We start from the raw sequence: 12,604 nt of genomic DNA, 5'->3' as shown, positions 1-12,604 counted from the left end.
TTTGCGAAAGTGAGATTCAGATCTTTAAATCTCAGATTCAACTGATTCATCCAATAGAGATAAATTTGACTAAATTCATCTGAGCCATCAATTAAATTACTTACAAGATCTTGATAGTTAAATGATGAGTGGCTGCAACACATTGAAAATTCCTATACCCATACATTGTACAAGGATAGCATTAGTAGTTAAGACGCAGGGCATGCTAAGGATCCTCAGCTTGCTAGTGGCATCAAGAACAAGAGGATTCTATAAAAAAAAATGGGATTAGGGACAGGCAGGTTTATTTTAGGATAGATAAACATTCCACAAGGAGATTCAGGTTAGATGCCTTAACTCTTCCTGGTAGACCTACTGCTGCAGTACTAGACCCTTTGGACTACATAGAAGCATAAATAACGAATGATCTTTTGATATTTTTTTTCCATAGAAGTAGAGAAAAGGGTAATTAAAAACAGGATAGGTTCCAATTCTTCGAAACAACTTTAGGAGAATGATTAAATGGAATATATTCCATGACGTCAATTTAGAAATGTCCCATTATACAAATGTATAGGGCAAAACTTATCCAGATTAAAAGGAAACTCCAGATACCATGTCAAGAAATCCTTTTTTTTTTTTTTTAAAGATAGGATATCTTAAGGTACAGAATTATAACCTATTTACTCCTACAATGAAAAAGAAGACAAGTTGTAGTAGATCAGACCTCTGTGTGAAGTTCAGTCAAGACATCCTCGTCCACATGCAGCTGTACATTTAGCCAACTATCCTCCAAACCATGAAGCAAAGCAGTTAAGTGAAGCATCATCAATCCAGGTAGTTAAGCCAATCATCCTAAGGCCAAGCAATTACTCTAAGCATCCCCAGGCCAGATCGTAAAGCCAGGCTGTTAGACCAAGCATCCTTCAAGCCAGGGAGTTTAAGTCAAGCTGTTCAGGTTAGGTAGTTAAGCCAAGTATCCTAATTCTAGGTAGTTAAGTTAATCACCGTCAAGCTGGGCTGTTAGACCAATCATCCTTCAAGCCAAGCACTAAAGACTAATTAAGCTAAACATCCTCAGACTGGGCAGTTAGGCCAATCATCCTTCAAGCCAGGCAGTAAAGACTAGCATCTTTAAAGCCTAGCAGTGAAGGGAAGCATCCTCAGACAAGACAGTTAAGCCAAGTGGGCCTCAAGTCGGGCCATTAATCCAAGCATCCTTAAAGCCATAAAGTTAAGCCTAGCATCTATCAAGCTATGCAGTTAAGCTAAGCATCCTTCAAGCCTGGCAATTTAGACAAGCATCTTTCACACCAGTTATTTAAGCCAAACATCATCTAAGCCAGGCAGTTTAGCCAAGCATCCTTCAAACCAGGCAGTTAAGCAAAACATCCGCAGGCTAGGCATTTAAGCTATTCCTCAAGCCAGGCAGTTGAGCCCAGCATCCTCAAACCAGGCATTCAAGTTGTTCCCACAGGCCAGGCATTTATGTCAAGCATCTTCGTGCCAGGTTTGCTAAGCATCCTCAGGCCAGCCAGTTAAGCAAAGCTGTTAAGTAAAGCATTCCCCAAGCCAGGCAGTTAAGCCAAGAATCCTTGAAGCCTGGCAGTTAACTCAAGCATCCTTTTAGCCTGGCAGTTAAACCAATTATTCTCGGGTCAGACACTTAAGCCAAGTGGCTAAGCCAAGAATATTTAAATCAGGCAGTTAAGCCAAGCATTCTTCAAACCTACCCGTTAAGCCAAGCACCCTTATTCCAGCCAGTCAAGCCAAGTATCCAAAGTTTAACTTGCTCCTCTGCTCTTATCAAACTGGCAACTAGCCAAACCATGCAGAAGCAGTTTCTGTTATTGAATGCTCACTTCTCCATGTATACATCGCTTGAAATGACGTAGTTCTTTTTCCCGCAAACGTATCTTGGGGCCACCTTATAAAGAGGTCCTGATATTCCCCATATTTTTGGTAGATGACGGAGTTTTGCCTCTGGGGCGGCCGCCTTCCGATACTTGGCCGTCACTCGATTCTCCATTAATTTCTTCATCCTCATCAGTCATAACTGTTTTCATCTTCTACTTCTGCTATATTCACATATCTTCTGTTCCTTTGATTTTTCTTGCTCAGAGCATACCAAAACGATTTAGGAGGGGAAATCCAATAATTTCTCCCTCTTCTTTCATCATAGAATCTGATTTTTGCTCCTCATTTGAGGGTTCCTCACATCCGATTTCTTCCTCTGGTTCTGTTTCCATAGTAATTGTTTTCACATGTTCCTTTCCAGTTTAGTAACATCAGCTTCTTTTGTTTTAATTTCTGTAAAATTTTCCAGGTCAGAAGAAATTAATTATTTTTCCTTCTCCAAAGCCTCCAAGATATGTGGATTTTTTTTTTCACTTGAAATTTTCCATCATAGATTTATAGTTTTGCATCGTTGTTCATTCCGAATTTTCCTTTTCATTTATCTTTTTCCTTTTTATTCAACTGATTTTGCAAATAAATTTTTTTCTCATCAGCTTTTTTTCAATGGATACTCAAAATCTGTAACCTGGTCCAAAATTATTTTTCATTTTTCTTTTAAGATGATATCTACTCTCAGTTTATCTTCTTTTCGCCAAATATTTTGTTTCCATCCTTTGCTTAGATATTTTCATCTAAAGCAGACTTTTAAGATTCTATTAATTTCTTCAGCTTTTCTTAACAAATTATAAACTGCCTTTCCATGATCCAGGGACACTTTATTATTATAATTACTAGCTAAGCTACAATCCTATTTGGAAAAGCAGGATGTTATAAGCCCAAGGGCTCTAAGAGGGAAAATAAACTAGTGAGAAAAGTTTGATTGTCCTCTCCCAGCGTTACTTATTGCATTAAAAATTGTATTTAATGACCAATATCCTGGACCGTTTCTTCAAAGACTGATTGTCAGCTCGCTTTGTACTTTTTCTGTGCAGTCCGTTGATCCCGGTCATGTAACTGTCCTACAAGGTCATGAATTTCTGCTAGAGCATATTACCTTTCCCCAACGTTTTTTTAAGATCTGCTTCATTTTCTAGTGATTCGTTTTAAAAGCCATATATTGGAATATGTATATATATATATATGTATATATATATATATATATATATATATATATGCATATATATAAATATATATAGATAGATATATATATATATATATAAATATATATACATACATAAGTATATATATATATATATATATATATATATATATATATATATATATATATATATACATACATACATGTATATTTATATATATATATATATATTCATATATGTATATACTATATATATATATAAATATATATATATATATATATATATATATATATATAAATGATACTAATATTTCAATTCTGTTTCTAAAAATATTTGTAAATATGTACCATGGCTTACCTCAAAGAAGCAGAATACAAAACATTTATATAATTTTCATTATATAAACAGAAAGAAAGTTAAGAGTAGAATATTGAACCTGTATGCTTCTTATAGTACAGCGGCATAGCAGACCAATTGTTCAAATTGGTCTAAAAGCACCAAAATTGGCACACATGTAGATTAATATATTCTAAACATTTTTGGATATGGAGGCATTCAAGATTAGCCCTTAGGAAGATATGGCGGCCATTGTTCAAAATGGCCGCCATTTAACATTAGCGTCATTACATAGACTTCATTATGTGTCGTTAGTTTGGTGCTAGATGGGCCAAAATTCCCTTTTTTTACATCAGAATTAACATCAATAAATGTTTAACAGATATTTAGATGAATCTTCTCAAAAATGGCCCCCAAACTGGCCGCCATTTTGTGGAAAAAGTGGACATTTGATGAAGATTTCAATACTCAATGACATAATACCTCTAATAACCAGTACCTGATTTCAGGAACACACTTTAATTGCTCAAGTTGCTTTTTTATTTCAAATTGCTGGCAAAATTGCTAGTCAAAATAATACACAGAGTACAGGAAGTTTACAGTATGGTCAGATTGTAGTTATATAGTCGACCAAAAGCCCAGTCTCTAGGCACAGTACTTGTGTAATCCTGCAGTACATACATGTAATACAATAACGTAGATTTTGCCACACTATGTTAATTATGATTCCGAACTTTTCAAATCTGGTCACCAGAATTATGAATGTCTACAGATCATAATGTTGGTTAGCAAGTTTTCTGTCCCAATCTACTGGCATTCGCCTTCACAGAAACATAGACCAGTGCATTGCAGTGAAGCGTTCTTGCACTTGCAGCGGTTTTTGCAGCCTTTCTTGCATCCGCAAGACACCAGCTTATAGCAGGCCTTGGATGCCTCAGGGAGTGTGGTCCAGAGTGGTGTGTAGAGCCCATCATCACTCCGATGCCAGCCCCAGTCTGTTGGTGGAGGGAGCACGGGCGTTGGTACCAATGCCTGGCCCCAGACATGACCACCCTGAAGGGCAGATCTCTTCACATGCTGCTCCAGAGCAGCGTAGGTTGGCGGGATGTTCTGAACAGAGTTCGTCTTTGCAAAGAGCTGCTTTCTCGCCTTGTTGACGTCCTTGCATTTGCTTGTGCGGTCATACAGGAGTATGACAAACCTCTCGATGACATGCATTGTATCCTCTTGGATGCTTGTGGGTGCATTTGCCAGACTCAGCAGGGCATCAGTGAGTTCTGGCAGCGTGTTCCATGTTGCCCAGGCAGATTTCTTCCCATGTCCGACGAAGGCTGACACAGTATCACACCCTGTGATGGCATGAAACATTGGAAGAGCACATGCCTTCTCTGGACCAAGGGAGGAAGCTATTTCATGGGCTGCAATGTAGCGGTAGTTCTTGCCTGTCCCAAAGGCTACCCAGAGTTCGTCTCCAGCTGGTAGTTTCTGGACTACCATCACTGCTAGGACCACGACGTCACTGTCTACTGTTCGAACCTGTATCTGGTGGTGACCATGTTGTGCAGCATGTGCTACATGTAGCATCATGCGGGTGTCTGCCTCTTCTTGGTTGCATGGTGCGAGTGAGTTGACATCCTCTTGCTGTGGAACACAGATCACCTGCTCCCCATCAGTGACGACCAGTTCCTTGCCTTCTTCTTGAAAGGACTCTGCAAGCATGGTGGAGAGGTAGCTGAAGAGCTCCACTTTGTTGCTATCAACTCGCAGGAAACTTTGCCAATTTCCTGGTATGACTGCTGAGTCGACAACACGCCGACGTACTCCCTTTCCACGCTGTTCTCTGGTTGATGCCTTCAGGGAATCTGCTCTGTAGCTGTCCCACACAAGGTCAAGACGTGATACATGTTGGAAACGTTGTACAACGTATGGGATGAACACTTGCTGTGCATATTCCTCGAACGTGTTGGCAGTACCCGGCTTCAACATCTGTACGATTACTGCTCCATCGAGGACAACAGCAGTGACAGTAGGAGCTTCAAACTGAGGCTCAGCATGGCCTTCAAGGCACACCAGCAAGTCACTCTTGCTCCCTAGGTACAGTCTCCCTCCGTCAGATAAAGCTGGAGGGCATTGCTGATTTTCATGCCTGAAGAACTCTTCTAGATTCCCATCACGGGTCTGGCAGCCGATATATAATCGTGCGAAGAGCGCAACATCATTCTTCAGAGATTTGACCTGTTCTTTTCCTTTGGGTATATTGGGTCCTCTCTTGGTCGCAAACAGTGGTAGCTTGTTCCGGTGGATTGCCACCTCAATGGACTTGGTTCTGTCCACGATGCATTCCTTTGAGAATGCTTCAAACTGGTCTTGGCCAATCTGCTTGTGTTGAAGAGGAATGGCTTTGATTCTTGATGGTGGGGCCATCCAGCACCATATTTACCATTGCAACTAGTACGTTTGGCACAGAGTCCTCCTGACAGCCGCCCGGGAATGATCCACGGAATTGGTAAGTGTCTTCAAACATATATCGACGAACTATCTGTGCAGCACGCGCAAGGTGAACTGCCTCAGTGTCACAGTCTTGCTCGCAGGCTTTGCCTAGCGCTTCACCAATGTCTTCATCAAACGCTAGTAAAACATCTCGGCCTTTGCTGTGGGATCTCAGGCCTGGTATCTGGGCTAACAGGCGCTCTTTCAGCCTTGTGCTATTAACTTTCTGGCACAAAACAACCCCGAGCTGTTCCATTATTGTTGTGTATAGCTTTACAAGTTCTGCGAGTCTGAAGACTGGGGTGGTGCCCTCTTCTAGGTGGGTTTCCTCGATATACAGGACCAGTTCAGCCAGTACGATTCTTGACATTACACCTTCATGGTCAGTTTTCTGCTCGGCTTCTACAGTGGTCTTTGCACGATAGTAAAGAGCCAACAAACACTTGGAATGGTACTTGGCCTCCAGAGCCACCATATCACCCATGCTGAGCCTGGCTATGAGTTCATTGTCCCCAACTTGCGCTGCACACTTCCGTACGCGTGTGTCCACCTGGAAGGTTGTTACTTCATGGAGGGTCTCTGTGCCAGACTTTCCACAGAAAAAGCAGGAGGTGCCGCTGGTAGTGGCTTCTGAAGAGTGTGTTCTGGCGCGCTTGGCCTGGACATTGTCAGTACTATCAAATGCTGAGCTGCTTGCGATGCGTCTCTTCTCTGCTCTTCGTAGCATTGTGTTATTGTATTTGAGCATACATGTTTTATGCCACTTGGCCTGGTAGGCAACCATTGTCGCCTCAACACCTTGTCCTTCATCTAGTCTCTGTAACTGAACAGTTCTTGGCAGTTCTCCGAGTTCATCAAATTTGACCAAGTTTGCAGCCATTGTCGTGTATCCACTCCCAGGGTCTCGGCGTTTAGACAGTACTGGGCAGACAAGTGACTCTGTGGTCTCCTCTTGACATACAAGACACAGCTTCCAGTTTGTCTCAGGAGGTGTTGTGGGAGTACGTTGCTCAAAAGTATCGACCAGTTGGAACTTCTTTGCCATGGCTGCAGTCTGGAACAACGCGTCTCTGATGTCAGGTGGTGCTGCTGCTGCCTCACCTGCAAAGACACAAAACACCACCATGTTACCACAAGTTACTACTACAAGCACCATGACTATCAACACTATACTATTACTGCAGCCGCCGTCACTGCCACCAACGCTGCCGCTGCAAAGTAAAATTCATTTTCTTGTGAAATGGTAGCCAAATTATTTGGTAAGCACAGAAGTATGTGTAATTGTACAATACTTATCACCTCTAGCACACTTATCACCTTTAGCATCCACAAAAAGACAAATTATGGTACATATTCAATGACGCTAACGGTAAATAGCGGCCATTTTGAAAAATGGCCGCCAAATGTGCTACGGGGAGAATCTTGAATGCCTCCATATCCAAAATTGTTCAGAATGTATTAATCCACATGTGTGCCAATTTTGGTGCTTTTAGAACAATTTGAACAATTGGTTTCATATTTCTTACTATGCCGCTGGGCTATTATAGCAAAGAGACTTGACTAAGCTCTCTCTCTCTCTCTCTCTCTCTCTCTCTCTCTCTCTCTCTCTCTCTCTCTCTCTCTCTCTCTCTCTCTCTCTCTCTCTCTCTCTCATCTTAAAAAGTTACGTATATACACATCGAAAATTATATATACACTTAATTTACGTTTATATTAAATGGACATTATTTTAGTGGCATCCAGAATTCGAAGACAGAATCTCCGGACAAACTGAGTACCAGTTTAGTATAAAAGGCTAAGGTGGTGAAAATTTTAAGATACAAAAATATTTGGATACTCCAAAATCACTTAACAAAAATTGATAAATGAAAACTCTAGGATTTTTTTAAATGAAAACAAAATAGATAAATTTTGAATTACATAATTGGTTTTCCACAATGCTTCACACAATTTCATGACCAATCTCACAAACTCTCATCATCTTCTATGAAGCTTACGATTCCATTTTTGCAACGGGATTGACGTTGGTTCGTCAGGAACGTTATTTCTTGTTCAAAGCAGATTAATTTGTTATACGTATTGCCCCTTCAGAAATTTAGGCTTGTGATCTGCATTCATCTCAGATTCGATTCCATTTGGAGGGGTGTCTTTCCCTATGACAAATTGTGGTCTCAGTGCTCTAGCATATTCTCTGCAATGAAGCTGTTTCTTCGCTCCCATCCATGTTGTTTCTCTTCTTTCTCTGATAAGGTTCAAAATAACCACTGTTACAAAGGGGTTGCTGCAGAATTTTCAAAACTAGTCTCGCTTGTGCAACGCAGATTAGAATCTGAAGCTTACTCGAACCCTGAGAATTTCTATATTTGATAACTACGCTAGTCTTTGATTCCAGTTCATCTGGAACCGTATTACTCTTCATAACAGCTTCAAGTCTTTTGGCTCCAGTATTCTCTCTGATGAAGCATCTTCTGCACATCCTTCTAGGTTATCCATGTGTTGCCACTTCTGAATACGGTACTTTGGTATATTGCTTAACGTTGGGCTCCAAAAATCGAAGACATCATATCTCTTGATAAACTGAGCTCAAGATAGTTTACAGGATAACAGGAAAACTGCATTCACATTTCGCCATTTATTATTTGATGCCGAAAATTTTTTTGAATCACTTGATATGATTCTCCATCATGACAACATTTGTTAAGCGATGGAATTGCATTTTGATATATATATGGTGGGGAAAAGTTTAAGATATGAAAATATTTCGATACGACAAAATTGATTGAAAAAAACTGATAGATTTTCTAAATGAAAATATTTTATCCATTCCTTTCTACTTCTATAAACAAAATTTCATTTCAAAGAATCATGAAGTTTTCATATATCAAGTTCTCAGCAAATATTTGGAATAATTATATTACCCCAATGATCGTCTTAACCCAGGAACCTGACATAATCGTGTATCTACCTGCGTAATAATTCATTGCTTACTTGAAAGATTCACTATGGGATTTATCGAAATATGGTTAATAATTCACAGTACATTCGAGAATCTGATGTTGATGAGGTGAGCATCCTAGACATTCAATTACATACACACACATGCATACACACACACACACACACACACACACACATATATATATATATATATATATATATATATATATATATATATATATATATATATATATATACATGTATATTTGTGTGTGTGTGTAAGTGAATGACACCAGGCCAGGAAGGAAAAGGAAACGAAGAATTGACCAAGCGCTTTCATGTTATTGTTATTATAATAAAACGAAAGTACTTGGTTAATTCTTCGTTTCCTTTATCCTTCCGGTGAGGATATGTAATAATAACACGAAAGCGCTAGGTCAGTTCTTTGTTACCTTTTCCTCCAGGCGAGGAGGTGTGATAGTAACACGAAAGAGCTTGGTCAATTCTTCGTTTCCTTTTTCCTCCCGACCTGCTGTCATCTTGAGACATCGCCCGTTCCAGAGATTTGTCATTAATATGTGCATGTATATATATATATATATATATATATATACATATATATATATATATATATATATCTATATATATATATATATATATATATATATATATACATACATATATATATATATATATATATATATATATATATGTATGTGTATATATATATATATATATATATATATATATATATATATATATATATATATATAGCGATATATATATATATATATATACATATATATATATATATATATATATATATATATATATAATATGGAGATGGTGGTGTGATCGGTGGTAGCACGGTATGGAAAAAATTGAAGATTCCAGTGATAATTCTTAATTCTTTGGATCAAAGAATTGTGATAGTTACAGTATAATCACAGCCAAGCAAAATATCAAGGCATGCACCCATTAGCCCTATTTCCAATAACTTGCTGAAGACCGGAAGAATAACACAGACTGCCACTCTGTAAAGGATGAACAACATTAGTTATAGAAAAAAATTATAATTTTTTGCTGGTTATCAATCTTATACATGCCCAAATATCGTTATCATTAAATACAAAAGAAGGAAGAATAGAATGAAAATGTGAAAATTATCAATTTCGAATTAAAAATGGAAGAAATAAAACAATGGAAAGTTGTGACGACAAGGGATTTCAGAGTTGAGAACTTTTTCAGATCCATTTTCAGGAAAATAACGGCGACCGTATGCGCAGACGTGCAATCAGAATGATGAAGAATAGTATCGAGATGGGAGAAGGGAGGTTGGAGGTATGCAAATTACTGTTTGTAAAAAAATAGAAGAGTATAGGATGTGGCAATGAGGTTTTAGATAAGGATAACGTGTATACAAATTACTGCTTATAAAAAATACAAGAGTATAGCAGATGGAAATGATATGGATAACGTATGTAGATTCTAACTTACGGGAAAATTAAAATGCACAGAGAGAGAGAGAGAGAGAGAGAGAGAGAGAGAGAGAGAGAGAGAGAGAGAGAGAGAGAGAGAGAGAGAGAGAGAGAGGGCGCTCTTAAATCTGGGATATATTATGAGGGCGCTCTTAAATCTGGGATATATTTTTTTGCCAAGCGGGAAACCTTGGACGCAATAAAGAAGACAGGTTCTCCAGGTGTGGCAAGAGCATTGATAGATTAGGCCTTTGTCAAGCTGAAAGGGCTTGCCTCTCCGTAACACGAGAATCTCAGTATTTGTGCGATGAGCCAGCGTGTGGCTGGCTGGCTGGCCCTTGCTAGATGAGAGGGTCGCAAGCCTTTAGGGGGTTAGGTTGCCGGGGTTGGAGTGAAGGTGGTAATTCATTTATTCAAATGGAAACATGTAAGAACTCCCTGGAGGAACAGCAGAGGAAAATCTTGATTTTCTTTTGTTTTCGGGGATAAGGATCAGGGCTTTTCTGACGTCTAGGGGAAATTGCCTACGGTTGGAGATTATAGGCATTTGTTGACGGCCTCTGAATATGTATGTACTCGTAATATGAATATTATGTATTGGATAATGAATAGCCTTAAATATAACAACAACAGCAACAACAAATACGGCCGTTTCTAGTCCACTATGGGGCACAGGTCCCAGGCATGTCATTTCATGTCTGGGATTTGGCCAATTTTCATCACCACGCTGACCAGTGCGGATTGGTGATGGTGGGAGATTTTCGTCTGAACACTCACAGCTAACCATCCTAGTATGGGTAACCCATACTACAGCTTTGCTGATCATGACGATAAGCAATCCCTTGTAACACGTTAAGGTATCCCCACTCGGAAAGGGTCAAATATACCAGTTCAGGTTATTTATGATATCCTTAGATCCGAGATAAGAATCACTTATAGTTTTAAGGACATTTTATCTTCCTTGTGAAGTTGAAGAAAGACCCCATGTTGGACCCGGTAAAGCAATAAAGAGTAAACCTGTTTTGCGATAATACTTAAAAGTTTTCTGTGACAATGCAATGAAAGCATTCCTATACCAACATACGGAATATGTGTTTATGTGGTTTTCATAAAGAGAATCATAGGAATCCATTGCATTTCGGTGCTTAAATGGGGAAGATCCATAAATCCTGTCGAACGTCGCAGAACAACCTAAGAGCGAGAAATTTTTGCTTAAGATCCATTGATTGACTGATATTTTATTGTACTTTTGTGGAAGCGATTTGTGTTATCGACGCTACAAAAAAGGAATATAATCTACTAAAATTTTATTGTTTTGCGTACAGTTGGCTTCCTTAATTCCGGTACACTGACATCTCCTGTTTTTCCTATGTAGCGTACTAGAATTAATGGAGCCAACTGTACATGACTTTCACTTAGAGTTAACGAGGTCAAAGTTTTTATCCTCTAAATACTCGTGATACAAGTTGGCCACCCCAGGTATGATTTTGTTTTTGTTTTACCATATGGTTTAGTCGACCATTTTCATCGTTAGAAATTTATCAGTGGCATTTTTCTCTTGCATTTAGCATTTGTTGTAGGTAACATACTCTGTAACTTTTGACTCGATAATTTACCATATTGCAATGTCTTTTCTTAATAACATTGCCTACTTTGGTCATATCTGTTCTTATAAGTAAGTACCCACGTCTTTCATAAATGATGTGAAATTATTTGTGTCTTTTTTATGTCTACTCCTAATGTTTACCTAAATCAGTGATAAATACTTGAATTAGCTAGTACCGATTAAATTTTTGTCCATTTTTTTTTTTCATTTTGTTACTTAACTGCTTTTTTTTTACTAAAGTAACACTTGATAATATGAAATTTAATTATACTTAATGTTCGTTTTCATTAAAATTTGAATAAGTAGCACTTATTATTTTGAAGTACTTTATACTTTACCTACCTCATCATCACAAAAAACACTTCAACTGAAAAAAAGCCAAAATTGCCATTGAAAGGCAAAACATTCTTAGGAAAGTCTGGCAGTTTTATACAATTCTATTCCTTTTTCCTCTCCAGTCACGTTCTTTGATATGTTTTCTGTGACGTTTGTTAATGAATTGTTGATTTCGAAGTGTTGTGGACGCGACACACCCATTATGATGCAATTTGCTTTGATAAGGATTCGGGTCTTGTTTGTTGGTTAGCGGAAGGTAGTAGCGGGGGGGGGGGGGGGGGGGGGGGCGTGTTAGGAAGGTGTACTTTTTGTTTCTTGTTCATCTTGTTTGATTGAGAGTAGTTTCATTATAACATGGTAACTTTGTTATTATTGCCAATCTGCGA

Source organism: Palaemon carinicauda, chromosome 2 (genome assembly GCF_036898095.1).
Source record: "Palaemon carinicauda isolate YSFRI2023 chromosome 2, ASM3689809v2, whole genome shotgun sequence".
Lineage (NCBI taxonomy): Eukaryota > Metazoa > Arthropoda > Malacostraca > Decapoda > Palaemonidae > Palaemon > Palaemon carinicauda.
Note: the sequence above shows the minus strand (reverse complement) of the source record.